This window comes from Melozone crissalis, unplaced genomic scaffold (assembly GCF_028551555.1).
Source record: "Melozone crissalis strain CALT ecotype California unplaced genomic scaffold, PUWL_Pcris_2 ptg000042l_1, whole genome shotgun sequence".
NCBI lineage: Eukaryota > Metazoa > Chordata > Aves > Passeriformes > Passerellidae > Melozone > Melozone crissalis.
The window spans coordinates 60,814,580-60,832,442 of record NW_026535820.1 but is presented as its reverse complement, the minus strand read 5'-3'; the positions used below and the strand labels follow the sequence as shown (position 1 = coordinate 60,832,442).

The window sequence follows — 17,863 nt, the reverse complement described above, 5'->3', positions numbered from 1 at the left end:
TTTTTGAGGGCATTCTAATCCAGAGAAATATACTGGTGTGAATCCTGCACCAGCGTGAATCATGGCAAGGAAGGGTCAAACTGGCCCTGGCATGCGTCAACACTCAGGAACTCGGAAGATCCACTTTTTTGGTCTACTTCTATCAGCCACATACACACACGCAGATCATACCCCTTTCACGTTGCACAGGATTTCCAGGAAATTGGACATCTTTCCTCAAATTGTATGCTGCTCAGCTCATAAGAACACTCATACTTTCCTGGCTGTGACCCTGACGGTGCTGATGGCACAGGACAAGGCAGGACCAGAAAGTCTGAACAAATGTGAGCGAGCTAGGGAGGGTCAGCCCTGTGGGGCGCAAACTGCACAGTCACCAGGACCACAGCTCACCAAGCGCTCAGACCTGCCAATGTTTCCATTTCACTCATCTGCCTGCAGACACTTTCCCTTTGTCTCTGGGAGGTGACAAAGCTTTGTGCTTTCTTGTAGCACTGGAACATCTCAACACTGCCCATAAGCAAGAAAACATTAGAGTGTGCTCAAAGCAGAATGGGCTGAGAAGGGTAAGTACAAGCAGAAACACTAACACGAAAGCATGGAGCTTTTGAGTGAAGTACGAAAACCAGCCGAAAAGCACTGGAGGAAGGAATGCAGAACTTGTCTGCCTTCAGGGCCTCCTGACATTAGAGTGTCTGGTGTCTAACCTTGAAAATTACTTCCTAACAGCAAATATCTGTAATACCTGTTTCTAGACAGGTACCCATTGCAAATCCTGGCATTAGCATCCCAAAGTGGAAACTACTAATTCCTTGTGATGGGAGTGACAGAGCAGCTGGGTGAGTGAGTGTCTGGGAGACATCCAAAGGCAAGCCACCCCAGCTCCACAGAAGTATCAAAAATTGATGTAACCTACTGCTGAAACATTTCCTATAAGCAGGAATTTTAAGGTAACATCCTTGTTACAGTCACACAAAGGCTCACTTGAGCCTGCTCAGCTGGTTCAAATCATGACTACTACCCGAGAACAGAAGTTACTCTGTATATGCAATAGAGAAAACAAGCCGGGCAGTCTCCTGAGCTGGACATTGTCGATATGCCTGCAACCAAGTCACTGTATTTAGCTAAAAAAAAAGGTGTCTGAATGTGACTTTCACCACTTAGAAACATCACACAGAATTCATTAAAGCCTCCTGCACTGAAGCTGGAAGAGAATGAATGGAGTATGTTTAGCACTTCAAGTTATGCTTTCATTTTTCACGTGCTGCATCCAATTGCAAAAAAACAGAGCTCTTGGAGAAGCTACTTTAAGTCCTCTGCTTACAAAAAATTCTGCTGAAGTTAGTCAAGCTGCAATCAGAAGGAAGCCAAGAAATGCACAGGTATGAGACACATTGCTCCAGGAAACATTAATGGAACAAAAAGGGTCCTTAATGTGTTTTCCCCTGTGGGCTGGCATGTCCATCCTGTTGGCAGGGGGAGACCTGAGAGGCCCCTCTGCCCCAGTACACCCATAAACCAGCACCCAGGCATGTGGACTTGCATAAACATGGTGAGATTGAAAAAAGGTATAACGATGCATGTGGGTCTAACACCTAGCACAGCAACCCTCCCTTTTACCAAAAAAAAAAACAAAAAAAAAAAACAAAAAAAAGAAAGAATTTACCATCAAACAAACTCACAGCATGTGTGCTACACTCCTATTTAGTGTACCAGGTATTTACTAAACTCTCTTGGAGACACATTTGCAAGCACTGCAAGTAATTCTTTCTCATGCCCTAGAGATTTTTCAAGTAATCCACCCATATGAAATTAATTCAGTGCTATACAAAAACCTGGTTTGACATTGTTCACTCAGGATTCTGTTGTTTCCTGTAATCAAGGCTCCCTCCTTAAACAAAATTGAAAAAGAAAACTACCTGAAAAACACGAGTGTTCAAAACCAATGCTAAAAATCAGGTCCTTGGGGAAAAAGAGTAATTACAGAAAGATTTAAAACATGTAACAGAGTGGTAGTAAGATAATGGGGTCAAATTACAAGATATAAACTGAGCTATGAAATTAGGACTTGTGAAGACAGCTGTCAGAAACCCACATTTCTATCCATTTCAGTGAAATGCCATCATTACCACTTTTGGTTACAAGTCCTTAGCTGTCCCAACTCTCTCAAGACAATGTCATTCAAAATTCATTACTAAGGCAGATGTTTTAAACTCAGCATCTCTGCTCAGAGGATTAGTCTGAGCCAAGTGCACTACAGCTTCTGTGGTCTTACACACAGACCACTAACCCTTGGTGCAATAATTTCTGCACTGCCTATACCGAGCCACCTATCCAGTCCATACAGCATTACTTATCAGGCAGCGATCCAGTTAGGCTGTCAAACATATGATTAAAGCCACAATTTAAAAAAGCCTTCATCTTCAAGAATGGCATTTAATCATATGTTTAAGTGCTCCTGTGTATCAAAGCCTGAATGTTCTGCTTTATTTAAATGAGGTTATTAAGAAGTTAAACAAGTACTTAAATTTTCTGAAATCACGGTCTCAAAAAAAGCAACCAAATCCACAAATAGAAGGTCTCATTTTAAATACATTTTTAATATATTCAAAATTACCGTATTACATCTGAGCCTTAAAACAGCAAGCAGTTGATTACATGCATGTACAAGGAGAACCCATTTCTGGATTACCATAATATGCTACCAAGCCGAGGCATTAGAGAGCATAAAAGCATTTCAATATCTGTTCTCTTTAAGCGAGGCTTAAGAAAAGTCAGACGTATAATATTTCATGACAGCTTTCTACACTGTAAAATTTTTATTGTCAGAAAACTTGTTTAAAGGACAAACAACCTAAGTAAATGTGCTTGTACATGAGAACACACCAAAGGCAATTTCTCTCACTTGTTTTCATTGGAATGCCTGGAAAAAAACCACAAAACCTTGAGCTGCTGAGCTGCTGTTCAAGAAGCAGTAGCTATATGGAGTATTTTCATATCAAGCTAGCAACCAAAAAATAAATATATCAAATACTTCTAAAGAAATGCAGTGAGTGGAAAGCCTCTTGCACAAAAAAAAAAAAAAAAAAAAAAAAAAAAAAAAAAAAAAACCAAAAAAAAAACCCCTAACAAAATTAAGGGAGTTAAGGGACTGACTACAGTAACTCAGAATATGATCTGGATTTCTGCCAAGAATTTTTTTATACCAGCACTTTAGAATATTTAAAATACACATTGAACAGCTTCCCAAATATCATGTACATCCAATCATTCCAAAACATTCTAATTAACCAGAACACCACTAGAACACACGCAGATCAGTCTCCACAAGGCTTTGAGAATACACTTGTTGGATAACTTCTCTACTGTACTGCAATACTGTGAGGCATGAATAACTTTGAACATTTGGAACACCAACTCTTCACAGCAACTTCCTGTGAGCCTATGTCAATATGTCCTCAGGGAGGTGGGGTTTTTGCAAGAAGACCATGGATATTAACTGAAAATAGCAGAATATATACCTTTTTTCTGAAACAGATGTGACTGCAGTTGTGGGAATCCTCTATAGATTTGCTTGCAATACTGCTTGAGAACAGGTAAGAGGGGAAAAAAATGGGAATTTCCCCCTTCCACTCTTAAAAAGCAGGAGAGTTCAAGAACAGGGAATCTACAAGATAATGGTGAAATAAATGCTGCCACTCACAGCTGAAGGGAGCTAGGAAAAGCACTTTTGGATCACTTAAATATAAAAACATGTCAGTTAAAAGAGAAATAATTCAGCCTGTTATTAAACTGAAAGGCATAATCAAAACATGGTATTTGACTTGTTGCAATACTGACAGGAGCCACACAATGGCAATACTCATGGAGTCCATGAGGATGGGAGCAAGCCATTCTGCAGGGGATGAGGTCAGACCACATTGCAGAAGACACCACTTTCACTCAGTTCTGTGCTTGAAACCAGCACATATCCAAGTTCAGGACACAGCTCTATCAACACTGGCAGGCTGGAAAGCCACAGCTTCCTGCACCAGATCTCCTGGATGTGAGTGCTGGGCAGGCCTGTGGGTTTCCATCTCGGGGTGACCCAGATGTATCAGGCTTACTGTGCCTTACGGAGCAGTGGGATGGTGCTGGCCCCAGACACAGACTTATGGTGACCCCCTGGTCCTGCAGGAGGTCAACAGCAGGATTCTCCTAAGGTTTTACGTTCATCCTGGTCACAGTGCTCAGCAAAGCCGATCAGCACAAAATGCAGTGAAACAAAATGCAGTCAGAGAAGAGAACTAGAGTGGTTTTGGCATCAAACATTTCCAAATATTTCCAAAACACATTCAAACAACAAAATTATACCAAGTGGAATCCCAAGTACTGGTTACCAAGTCTGAGATTAAAATCTAAAGCTTTTCTAAATAACATCCTCTGTTCTTAATGACACAATGCAACATATGCTAATGCTAAGCTACAAGGAATTTCCACCCAAACTAGTCTGGTGTACTTTACTTTTAACATCCTGTTGACAAGAGGTAATATACCACTATTAAATAAAAACACATTCTTCAAAATGACAAATGACAGATCTTTCTTTCAGACCACATGAAGGCTTTTGGTAACTGTGGAATTTACTAAGCAAAAGGAACTGACCTTTTGGGAGGTCAAATGGGCTGATAACTTGGCTAGCTGTCTTTGCTAAGACAGGAATAGAAAGTCAGATGTAACAATTTGCCTTTGACACAGAAAAAAATGTTTATTTTTGTTAATCAGATAACAAAACCTTGGAATATGCTAAATCCCTGAGCTGGAATGTTTACAGTTTAGATAGGGTGCGTTCAGAAGACATTTGCAACACTAGCCTGTTCTAACATAAAAGATTTCTAGGAGAGACTTGTAAACACACATTGTTAAAGTGAAAGCAATGGAAAAGCAGTGGAAAACAGAGGGACCAGCTCTGTGTGACCGTAGTTTGCACTCTTCTTCTAACAAGAAACTAACCGGACTCTTGGGGTCCCTTGGCTGGAGACTACCGAAGCTGTGTCCCAACTGCAAGGCAAGCAGGTCAAGGCAAACAGAGATGTGACACAAAGCCAGGCCTCCAAAGGGCCAGCAAGAACCTTACTAGTGTCAGGAGGAGAATGCAGAGTTTGCCAGAAGGCAAGGAACAACTCAACTGACAGGAACAATGAACCTGATCCTTCACTGAATTCTGCAAAATGTACTGAAAGCCATCTCTTGGGGAAAAAAAAATACCGTGTGCTTGTTTTCAGAAGGGATGACTTGAGAATTTTTCTTTCAGTGCTTGCAATAAGATGATACCTTTAACATATCTGTCCATATAGTTTTGTTAAGCCACAGAAAGTGCAAACTTGCAAGAATATGGCCCTACAGACTTTTTTCACTGCAAGCATTGAAAAGCACTTTTAACAACTTTAGATTTACATCAACAAAAATGACAGAATAAGTTGATTTTCCTCCTATAATGATTTTTGTGTGACTGCTCAGTGAATAAAACTAATACATATAATATTTTAATCTGCCCCTATCTAATCTTACAGCCAAATACACTGCTGATTATTATACAATAAATATGCTATTTGAGGTCACCAAAATAAAAGAATTGAAACAATGAAAACTGCCCTTGACCCAAATGTATCTCAGTGACTTAGAAAGCTTACCCAGTGGTAACTTTCAAGTCTTAGCTACAAGGACAGTCAGTGAATCAAAGACTGGAAGTCAAATCTGAGGATTAGACCTTGGGGAAGTCACTATCTCTAACATAAGCCTTTGCCATTAAGAAAACAACATGAACAGCTACTGACTATGCTGAAATTTGGCAAGAAACAATAGTAGAGGTTTGGACCTGGACATGAGGCTGTTTTGAAACTAAACACATTTATTACTACTGCTTTTCATGACTGGCAGTTAAACTAGTCAGAGTCTATCCCTAAATCACTCCTCTGCCAGCTCCTCAACAAGTCCTTCCAAAGGCAACTGGAGATGAGGAAAGGACAAGTTCCAGCTCTAACCTGATCTGCAGAGGCAAAAAAGGAGAAGTAAACACCAGTAGCAGTCCCCTGACTTTGCACCTCTTTGCTTGTCCTCTCGTTATTCACATTGCATCTCCCTCTTTCCCAGCCCACACATGGGAAAAGGTAAGAGCCCAGCACGCTAGGAGACAGATCCTGGGAGGAATTCTGCTGCAGGCAATTCCTTCCACATTGCCTACTGCTCCAGTGTGGAGGAGCCCCACGTGCCCAGGCTTTGAATTCAGGGCACCTCTAACCTCTGACAGACCTCACGTACATGCCACTGAACAGATGTGGACTATGCTGGAATACCTTCAACTACTATTAGTCTTACACTCTTGACGAACTTTAACAGACATGTATTTTTAAAACAACTGTATATTAACATTTTTATTAATAAACATTTTAACACACTATTTTGCTCTGCATTTTATTAACAGTGTAAGACAAATACAATATTTGCTTAAACCTGGGTAAAAACGCTGTTTGGCTGATGACACTGTCTATCACACAACACAACGTTGTCTCATTGCTGCCCTGCCCTCTCCCACCCTATTTCTACATCCACCTTCTGTCTCTGTGCTTCAGGCTCCAAGCATTCACAAGAAGATTTCTGCCTGTACTGTGCCAAGCACAGGGAACATAGTTAGTTTCTCAGGGGCTCGATGCAATACTCAGAAATCCAGATGTTAGTATAAGACATGTAATAAACCAGAAGTGTCCATCAAACGCAGTGAGAGGTTTGCATTCATCACTCCCTCACTCCAGCTCCAAATTTCAACATTCATTGCAGAAATAATTACAAGGGAGAACAGCAACCTGTAAACATATGAGATTTCAGCCTCAAGTGCCTCAGCCTCTGCTAACAATTGGCTAGTCTCTACATGATCTTAGCCATGCAGTCCAAATCCTGCCAAGAGGAGTGTTTCCAAAGGAGTGCTTTTCAATGGACCTGTGCATTATGTGTGCAAAGATAAGCAACTGGGAGCTTATCTTTGTAAGAAGCTGCCCCACCTCCCAAACTCTCAGAAAAATGAGTGAGTAGAGCTGAAAAGAGCTCATAGACTTGTTACATTATAGGATTACAGTCTTACACAAAACTTTCTAGAAACTTTCTTCTAGCTGGTCTTTTAATTATGACCATGACAACTAATGCCCATAGGCAAAATAGGCATTTTGTCCTCGTTGTTGTGGAATTTGGAGAAAAGACAAGAATTCCTGACTTTTTTCTACTCTTCACAAGTGTATGTTTCCTTAATTTGTTGGTCCTTCCTCCCAAAATGCGATAACCAAAGTTAATAAGGGGGTTGAAATTGCTCAAGCCACGCACATTGCTTGGGTATTTGCAACAAAAACATTGACCAACACTAAAAATACACATCCTCATAGTATTATTGTCTAAATTATGTACATGTATGTGGCTTCTACTTCACCCCTGGCAAAGGGCATGATTGCCTTTCCCACAGATTTTCTGTGGAAACTGCGATGAAGAATCTCCACCACCGAAACCATCAGGGCAACTGTGGAGAGGTCAAGAGGGTGCAAGATTGCATCTTCTCCATTGTGCAAAATTTCAGCAAGCAAGTTATTGCTGGCCCTGTGGATGTTATCTTAGCCCTAAAATGGGCAAACCCCATGGGGAAGAGTTCCAGTATCAGTGGTTGGCAGAGCGCCCGCTGCTGTGAAAAATGTTCCAGTGACTGCAGTGGTAAACAGCCCACAGGATCAGCTCCATTTCCCCAATGACTACAGCACTGTAACCTTCTTTTTTTTTTTAAGGGCGGGGGGGAGGGGGGGGGGGGGGGGGGAGACTGGCTTGTTTTCCTTCATCATCTCCCCACCTCCATCAGAATGTTTCAAAAATTAATCACAGGCAGAACATATGGACTCTCCCATCTACTGCTCAGACATAACCATTGCCAGCCTGTTTGTCACTGCTTCTACTTAATTCTGGAATTTTCTTTGCATGCAAAAGATTAGCCTGGATGCGAGTTGTCATGAAATGTGTTTTTCCTTCTATGTACATAGGGATTTAGAGCGTGCAATTTTGAACTCTTTGCAGCTATATATGCACACATGTGCAAAGAAATCTCCCCTATGCCACAGCAACATACAGCACTAAGAGTGTAAGCAGAGGTAGCCTCCAATTAATCGTTTCAGTCCCCAAAAACAGATACAGCTCTTCTGTGCCCATGATTTTTCCTTTTGCAAATATATAGAACACATCAATGTTTTCAGATCTGCAGGTTTTGTTCCCATCTATCTGAAAATTCAGCATGAATTCAATATCATCAAAGCCTCTGTCAGATACCCAGACAACGTCCACTCCTTGAGTAATGACTCACGTCTTATGCTTTCCATCCTCTCCTCATTTTTACAACAAAGCAAAAGGCAGAAAAGCTTGCAACAGACACAAATACTGACAGTCTCAATTAAAGGGCAGAAGCATGAGCATGACAGTAAAATGGTAATTTTTCCTTCTAATAAAAAGTGATTCTGTATTCTGTCTCCTAACCAGCATCTGGACAAACTAGAGAAATGGGTGCATAAGAACTAAATGGTTCAGCAAGTCCAAGTGCAAAGTGCTGCACCTGGGTCAGGGTAATCCCAGACATGGGTACAGAATGTGAGAACTCATTGAGAGCTGCTCTGCCAAAAAGGACTTGGTGGTTCTCATGGATGAAAACTTGGACATGAGTCAACAGCATCAGTGCTTGCAGTCCAAAATGCCAACCACACCCTCGGCTGCACCAAAAGCAAAGCAGGCAGGAGATCAAGGGAGGGGATTCTGCCCCTCTACTCTGCTGACACCCCACGAGGAATTCTGAATCCAGCCCTGTGGTCCTCAGCACAGGAAGCACAATGGCCCTGTTTAGAGCACATCTAGAAAAGGGCAACAAAGATGATCAGAGAGCTGGAACAACTCTCCTCCAAAGACAGGCTGAGAGCTGTGATTGTCCCACCTGGAGAGGGGAAGGCTCCAGGAGCACATCAGTGTAGCATTCCAGTAGCTAAAGTGGGTCTATAAAAAAGGAAAAGCAATTTTTACACAGGCAGATAGTGATCAAACAAGTGGAACGGTTTTAAACTAGAAGAGGGGAGATTTACATTAGGTGTTAGGAGTAAATTATTTCCTCAGAAGGATAGTGAGACACCAGAACAGACTGCCTAGAGAAGCTGTGTATGTCTCATCCTCGGAAGGCCAGGTTGGACAGAACTATTAACAACCTGGTCTAGTCGAAGGTGTCCCTGACCATGGCAGGTAGGCTGGAACTAGATGATCATCAAAGTCCCTTTCAACCCAAGCCATTCCATGATTCTATGCTCTCTTGTCTCTCCTTGCAACAAAAAGCATGTATATATAACGCGTACCCCTGATGGCTGTGCCTACAACAGGCTTGGGAAATACACAGGAAGAAACTCCATGCAGGGAATTTGTTCTAATGTGCATAGACCCAAAAGTGTGACCCAGATTCATGTGTCCCAAATCATTGGGCCTGCTGCTGGCTGGCTTTGGGACTCCAAAGAGATATTGACTCCAGAGAGATACTGACTCACTCAGAAGGAGCAAGGATGCTAAGTTAGCCCAAACTCAACCAAAGCTGGAACTGTGCTTGCAGGAATCAAGGACACTCAAAGCAGAAGGTACACTGGTGACCTTTCTAACTACATATTATAGGTTTTCCCTTGCAGGCTGAGCAGATTCCCCTAAAAATATAGAAAAAAAACCCACCCAGATCTCAGGAAACTAATGACATTTTTTTGTTATTACAATAGAATAAAAGAAACTAAAAATGAGCAACACATATGTCATTGTGCACAAGTACAAATACATACAAAGAGATCTAGGAAACTTCAAAAAAAAAGTGTTTTTTTACATAGCTGCATTTTTATTTGAAAGTATGTTTGCAATGCAATTAACCTAGTTATGCTCTGGAGCCTAAAAATTTCTACTTGGCACCTCTGTTCCTCCTGGAAGACTAGGAGTTGGAAAAGTTCTACTTCAGCAGGAAGAGAAGGATAAGGACCTTTGTAATCTGAGATTTTTTTTTTTTTTTTTAGTGTTTTAGTATCTCCTAGCAGTGACCTACTTTATGAATGTAAAGCCCACTCAGTTCCCACTGAGCCGAAACTATTTAGAAGAGACACAGAACAATTACTGAACACTATTTTCTTACTGATCAGCACAAAGTTATTTGGCACAAGCATCTCTGTAAATGTTTGTCCAAGACTAGGTAAATTTGCAGTGTACGATGGCCCTCAGACCTGTGCTTCTGTCAAGTGAGAAGGCTCATAGTCTAGCACTGCAGCTCAGCTATGCTTCAGCAGAAATACAGAATGCTAGAGGCTGAGCTTAATATCACTGCTGTTTTTCCCTTTGGATCTGTTCTTTCTTGTTTTCTTCAATGTTTCCTTTTGCAAACCAAAAGAAGATCAGATTTCAAATGGAATGAATGTAAGGGCAAAGAAGACGATTTGTGAAGTGCATTATACTGGGCTCCGCTTTGGCATGGAGAAACCAGAGGAAGAGAAGGGAAATATACCCAGCTCTGGGCAAGTACCAGAGGAAAAGCACAGCTCCAGAATCACTTTCAGCCTCACAAAGCTGAAGGCAAAGTCTGCTTTAGGATATGCAAGGAGGTCTGATGGACTCAGCTCACAGCAACACTGGCAGCCTGCCACAGTATTTTGTTCACGTGTGCCTGAGATATCCATGGGCCCAGAGCTGTAATTATGGTCTCAGATGTCACAGTACTACTAGCCCAGGAGATATTTATGGATCTGATACGTACAACCTATAGGCACTGTGAAGTTACAGGCACATTCAAGAAAACTCCCCACTCCAGAAGAGGGACAGCAAGTCTGTAGAAGTTCTTTCAAGCTACATCAAAGCAACACACTCCACTGGGTCTCAGTCACTGAAAGGTCTGAACAGGGTGAACTGCAGGCACAGGGCTCAGGCTCACACCACAGATGATATCAGAGGCATACTAATGAGCTGGGAACCAGGTTAAGCATTAGCACTGCTTGTTTCCCTACAGAGGGGTTTGCTGATTCTCACAGTTGCATTTTAAACTCACAATAATAATATGGACAAGTATGTGCACAATAATATGGACACTTTCCTCCACCAAAAGGGAAAGGGCAGACAATCACGTCCACACTGTTTATTTCTACAAAGGTTATGAAGCATTTAGAGAATAGAGTGCAATCAAAAAACCTAGCTAGAAAGAAAAAACTCCATATTGTTTGCTATTTATACTGCTAACTTTTGCTCCAAGGCATACTACCACACAAACAGAATCACCAAAATGTCACATCTGCAGGAAAGAAGCCCACAACTACCACTGAGGTGCATGCAGAATGTACCTCAGCATGGGGAGCAGAAACTATTCCAGGTTGCCAAATGCTAGTTCCACATGAAGCCAAGGGAGGTTTCTGTGTCCTGACGTGAGCAGACAGGACTTTGTGTGAAATACCCCCATCAGCCAGTAAGATGCATGGGAGAAAAGAAGTTTGATTGTCATCACACTTGCTTGGCTCTGGAGTAGCTGTGGTTTATTTTGAAAGAATACCTCCACTTTACTACAGCTTTAGACACTCTGCAAACATACACTTGTCAATCCATAATCTAAAGCATTACTTTCAGCAGCATAACTGCAGCCATGCAGCCTTATCAATGTGCAGTTCTTTATCCAAAATAGCTTATGTTCATTGATGGAAGCGTTTCAGCCACTTTCATGTTAAAGCAACAACCCAGACACCCACTCACATTCAGGCACAGACAAGTCCTATACAGGACAAGCATCAGGACAATCTGCTTGTTTTGAAAAATATTTAAAACAAGATTTTGAAACTTCTGTTTCCGTAAATATTGGAATCTCAAACGCAGTGCCTGCCCTTAACCGAGACCGCTTGCCCTTCAGGCTGAGGGCAGCCAAACATATCAGATTGCTCTGCCTGCTCACAGGCACATGGAAAGTTGCATGGGGGTATTTTCAGTCACAGCTTGTTTATCTCTGCTAAAATTTACTTCTTTAAAGCATTCGGTGTCTATTGGCCAAGAGGATTCGAAGGCACCCTGCAATGCTTTTTTTACTATAGTAATTCTAAATATTTTACAACTTACAGTGCTCTCTGAAGGAAGACATTCGATATTGCTGCATGCAGTTAGGAAGCAAAGTGCTTTTGTATTACAGAAAATACGGAGCTTTAAAATAAACTAGACTGAAATATCTTTATTACTAAAGCTGCTTTGCACTGAGAAAGCCTTACGATGAGAAAGCAGGGCAAACATTCCAGTAAATGCAGTTGTCTATTCTCAGCATCAAAATAAATTTAAATGCAAACTAGGAAACTGAAGTATGGCAGATTTTGTATGTGCTTACATAAACAACATAACCCTAAACCCTGATCAGATTAGAAGTGTACATTAACACAGATTAGAAGTTAACACATGCACAATACAGATGAAGGTCTTTTTTCCTTCCTGATACCAGCTGCATGAAACTCTGCCAGAAGAAATGCCTTTAAACCAGGAGGAAGTATCAGCATTTTAAACTCAGGCTTCCTCCAGCTTAATCAGGTATTTTTTCAGTATGAAAGTTCCTCTGTTTAAACTAAAACATAAGCCATTTTAGCAACTGCCTTTCACACAGACATATCCTAATTCTGCAGCATTTTCAAACACTTCACATATATATTTCTCCAAAAGTTACACTGACAAAAGTCATTTCACCCTTTTGGGAAGTACTTGACGTCTATTTATTTTCAGCCTTTTAACAGTCAGGACACCAAGGTTTCCTTCTGCCTCAGCTCTAAGCACCACGTAGTTTGATTCTAGCCAAACCACAAATAACATTTATTTTAGCTATTTAATCATTCTAGTCCTTACCTTGGGGGGGGGGGGGGGGGGGGGGGGTAGGAAAAAAAAAAAGATAAAAAAGCCTTTTCCATTTTCTTCCATTAGAAGCAAATGCTGGCTTTCTGTTCTTTGCAGGTATCCTAAAACAGACAGAAAGCTGCATTCCAACATACCTTGAAAGGAGAGCAGCGCTCAGTGCCAGCTGTGTGACTTTTCAGCAGCTGCACTCAGACTCGGGCATTCCCAAGGAACCACGATGCCACCGAGCCGCGCAGCTCGCAGCGAGGAGCGCAGCCGATCGCTCTCACACGCCCTTCCTCGTCCCTGGCGCTCTGACAGCTCAACACTTCTAAGGGCTGCAGCAGGGCTCGTCTGCCAGCCCCTGTGCCACTGCGAGAAACCATCCCCTCCCTGCTATTAAGCGCGTGTTGCCATTATATCTCACCCGCGCCTCACAGCCCGCATGCAGCGGCTGTGGGAAAGCCGCATTTATTTGTACAGGAAGCGTGAGCACAGCACTTCCTACTTCCCATGCCAGACTCACTTCAGCCGCAGGTGATCGCCGGCGCCCGGGCAGCTCCCAGCCGGGGCACACCTCACCTCCTGCTTGGGGTCTCTGGGCAGCTCCCGGCCGGGGAACACCTCACCCTCTGCTTGGGGTCTCGGGCAGCTCCCGGCCGGGGAACACCCTCACCTTCTGCTTGGGGTCTCGGGCAGCTCCCGGCCGGGGAACACCTCACCCTCTGCTTGGGGTCTCGGGCAGCTCCCGGCCGGGGAACACCCTCACCTTCTGCTTGGGGTCTCGGGCAGCTCCCGGCCGGGGAACACCCTCACCTTCTGCTTGGGGTCTCGGGCAGCTCCCGGCCGGGGCACACCTCACCTTCTGCTTGGGGTCTCGGGCAGCTCCCGGCCGGGGCACACCTCACCTTCTGCTTGGGGTCTCGGGCAGCTCCCAGCCAGGGAACACCCTCACCTTCTGCTTGGGGTCTCTGGGGCAGCTCCCAGCCAGGGAACACCCTCACCTTCTGCTTGGGGTCTCTGGGGCAGCTCCCAGCCAGGGAACACCCTCACCTCCTGCTTGGGGTCTCTGGGCAGCTCCCGGCCGGGGCACACCTCACCTTCTGCTTGGGGTCTCTGGGCAGCTCCCAGCCAGGGAACACCCTCACCTCCTGCTTGGGGTCCCTGGGCAGCTCCCAGCCAGGGAACACCCTCACCTCCTGCTTGGGGTCCCTGGGCAGCTCCCGGCCGGGGCTCCCACCCCAGCCCCGCAAGGTAAAACTGAAAGCAGCGAGGCTTCTTTCAGATGTGACACTCATCAGAGCCCTCCCAAATTAACCTGTTTGGGGAGAGCACTTTGCATAGCTGCTGATGTCTGAAACCTCGCTGGCTTCTGCTTGTGAAAAATGTCATCTTAAAAAAAAAAAGTGATTTCTTCACGTTGGAGGGGAAGTGAGCAAAAATTCTAGACTCAAAAGTAGAGTAACCGTGTAATCTCACATCTGAGTGTTTAATGATGATGGTGCTCATCTAACTCTGTCAATACTAAAATTACACTCTTTAAGCTGTCCCTGTGTGCAAGAGGGGTTGGGAATCCTGCAGTTCCGTATTCCAGACCTACGGGTGTGATTCACAGCAGCCAAGTAGCAGGAGAATATTTAATTGTGCCACATGACACCAAACCCTCAAGAACTTTTCCTGCTGTAGGAAATGCACCACACCCACAGATAAAAAATATAGATACATCAGAGTGCAGAGAGTGCAGAAAAACAGAAGGAAGTATAAATGTTAATCTACAATTTTCTTATGATGAAATAAATTTACTTTGTACTTCATGCAATCATTGCTGGCATTTTGCCTTCAGTACTTTCCTGTGAAAAATTATATATAGGCATTTCTTCCGGGGTGTATAAAAGCTCACAGCTGAGCTTTTAGTTATTTTCAGACAATTATACTGCATCAGATTAATTTAAGGAAAAAAAAAAAAAGTTTGTATAACTTCAATTCAGCCTCCTTGCTGAATTATTCCTTTATATTACAGCATATATAAAGCACCGTCATATACTCTTTTCATCTCAGAATATATATACAAAAAATATATATACAAAATACCGTCATATACTCTTTTCATCTCAGAATAAGTACAAACTTAGAATTTATCTATTTAACACTGGGTGTTATAAATAATTTTAGATATAGTTATATAATATATATAATATATATAATTTTATCAATACAATTTTTATATATTTATATATATATTTAAGGAGGGAGGGAATAATAACCAGAAAAAAATATAGCTGCTCTAACATGTGGGATCTTGTTGATTCTTATGGTGTTCATCAACAGGGTTACAACAGGATTAGGCAAACTAGATCCATGTCACATTTACTGCCACTTGAACTAGGAGAGCATTTCCCAGCAGATGCAGACATATGTATTCTCAGCAGTGGCCAGTCCTAGACAAGACTCAAGAAACACTGAAGGCTCAGAGCTATTTTTTAGGCTCTAGAGCAGTACTGAAAATGTGGAATTCTTTGGAAAACTTTACGAGTAGAAAATTATTCTCTCTCTGTGGTTAGATTTTCATCCGCCATGTTCTGTTCTAGTATGAAATAACTTGAGCCTCTATCACTACTCTCTTCACTACCTTCCCTCTGCTTCCAGCTCCTGTATTTTCCTCCTGCAGCTGTCCCCTTTGCTACTCTGCCTCCATCACACAAGTACTTGGTAGGCCACAGATGAAAATCAGCTGGAAAACTCTTCCTGTTCTCAGCCCCTGTGCTCACCACCACAGCACATAAACAAGCAAAAGGCAATTATCTCAAGGAGGAGAGTGGTGAGAGAGAGAGGATGAAGGAAATCAAGTCATTCATGCAGGTGTAGGAAAAATAGCAGAGCAGGGCAGCTGCCAATAGCAGAGTAGCAAAAGTGGCATCTGGTTTGGTACTTACTCCCTGCTGGCACAACAAAACAAAAACAAGCTTCACTGAAGTATCCTCCACCAGTGAAGAGACAGAACTACAACAAAGGTTAGCCATCTTCCTTTCAGATAAATGATGAGACCAGCTTGTATCTGGGGGGGATGTTTTTCTAAACTATGAAAACTAGATTTAGTACATTAAAATGCACAGACATTCTGGAAACTTCATCTACAAACATCCCATAGTATTTTTATCCCATTTCCTACTGTCTCCATGCAAGTTATAATGTGATTCCATAAATGTGCAAAACTGCTTACAACAAAATTATTTTCCTTTAGACATCACAAAATTAGTGAGAAAAATAATGTTTCTCGAGACATTTAATTAACTGGAAATGTTATGAAATGCTTGTTTCAAGCACTCCACTTCTTGGGTATCAAATCCTTAACTGTGGGGCCGGGATTTCCACGGCGGACAATCACTTACTGATGCTCTGTGGACAGCTGGCTATGCCTCTGCTTCCATCTTCTCTTCAGTATTTGCCCCTACTTCTGTGCTTCTCCAGCATCTCCACAGCAAAGGGGAGCTGAAGGTGACGTGGCACTGTACAGGAGCTCAGGCCATAAGGACTTGAAATGATCAATACTGATGATTCTTTCAATTGCCGTCACTCAAAGATGTGAGCTGGACTTTTATGAGCTCTTCTGTCAAAATGATTTCTCTTCCAGCTGTACCTCGAGCCCAGGTACTTCACAGTTTCACAGAAGCACATCTTCTTGGCAAGCTAATTTTATGAAGTGTTATGAGTCATGCTAAAATTGCTACCCAGCTCAAATCCCTGAATCTCTTAACCCAGACTGATTGGCTTCCTTTCTGAGCCAGCAAATAGAAAAGTTCACATTGTCACACAATTCCAGACAAGGCACAAGCTAAGTTTTCCCCGCTTGCTTTCTTCTTGGACAGCTGTGATATAAAGCACAAAACTGAAAGGGTCCAATTAATTTTTTGGACACGCTTAACTGATGCTTTGATACCTCCAGAATGGGGGAATAGCTGAGCCTTTGAGATGTCAAAATGCACTATCTCTGGAAACTTTTAGTTGAGTTACTAGCCAAAATAAGAATGAAGGCTGGCCTAGTTAATTACTAACATGGCTGTGTCATCCTTGCAGTGACTTGAAATACTTCAGAAATTACTAAGCTGCTCTTCATTAACTGAAATTGCTAATTAATTTTTGACATAGATGGGTAAAAAAGTAATAGCGTGACCAGTGAAAAGATCGCTGACATCCCACAAACAAAATACCATTAACAGCGAGTGAAAACACTGAGTTAGTGTATAACTAACAGTTTCATTGTAATTCTACATAAAGAAAATAGGATTAGCTTATGAGGGGAAAAAAAAAATTTCACTACCCTGTTTCACAGTTTTCAACTAAAAGAAAACAAATCACCTGAAAAGCAATTGGCATCCATAGGTGTAATATAAAAACAGGTTTTATAACAAGCTTTTTAAAATCAGAGCCTGACTAAAAAAAATGAGTCCTAATCAATTTTATTTAGTGTACATGCAAATAATCCATTTTGCTATGGAAAAAGAAAGTATTTGTAGATGTGAGAGAGACAGTTTCACAGCAAAAATAGATACTAATGAGTAACATAACCAATACTGAAAACAAAACAGGAAGGGGTTTTGCACAGGGAGTATACATATATTATCTGAAGTTGAAAGTGTGACGCCCCTGAAGTCATGGACTATTAATAGTTGTCTTCAATGGGAACTATTTTAAAGGGGAATTACACCATAAAAAGTCATTTGTGGTACCTTCATAAACCAAATGTTTTTAAAAGGGATCTCTATTCCATATATGTATTTATACAATCACACGGTGCTAGAAATCAGATGACAGTGCAGAAAAATACAGAGCTATGTAATATTTTGCATGCAGACAAGCTTTAATGAGTATAGCTACAAGAAAATCAGGACCACATCTTTTTCTGTTTAAATAACCCTATTGTTCTACAATTCTGACTTGGTATGCAAGTCACTCACTGACA

At 42.1% G+C, this 17,863-nt stretch overlaps 1 protein-coding gene across 1 annotated transcript in view; it reads right to left on the bottom strand.

The window, feature by feature from the left end:
- The window catches only part of RNF144B (ring finger protein 144B), a 48,243-nt gene extending 34,893 nt beyond the window's left edge, over positions 1 to 13,350 (bottom strand). Inside the window, exon 1 of the mRNA XM_054285134.1 lies at positions 13,059 to 13,350. The gene's annotated coding sequence lies outside the window, so the exon portion shown is untranslated. The remainder of the gene's footprint in view (positions 1 to 13,058) is intronic.
- Positions 13,351 to 17,863: the final 4,513 nt, after the last annotated feature.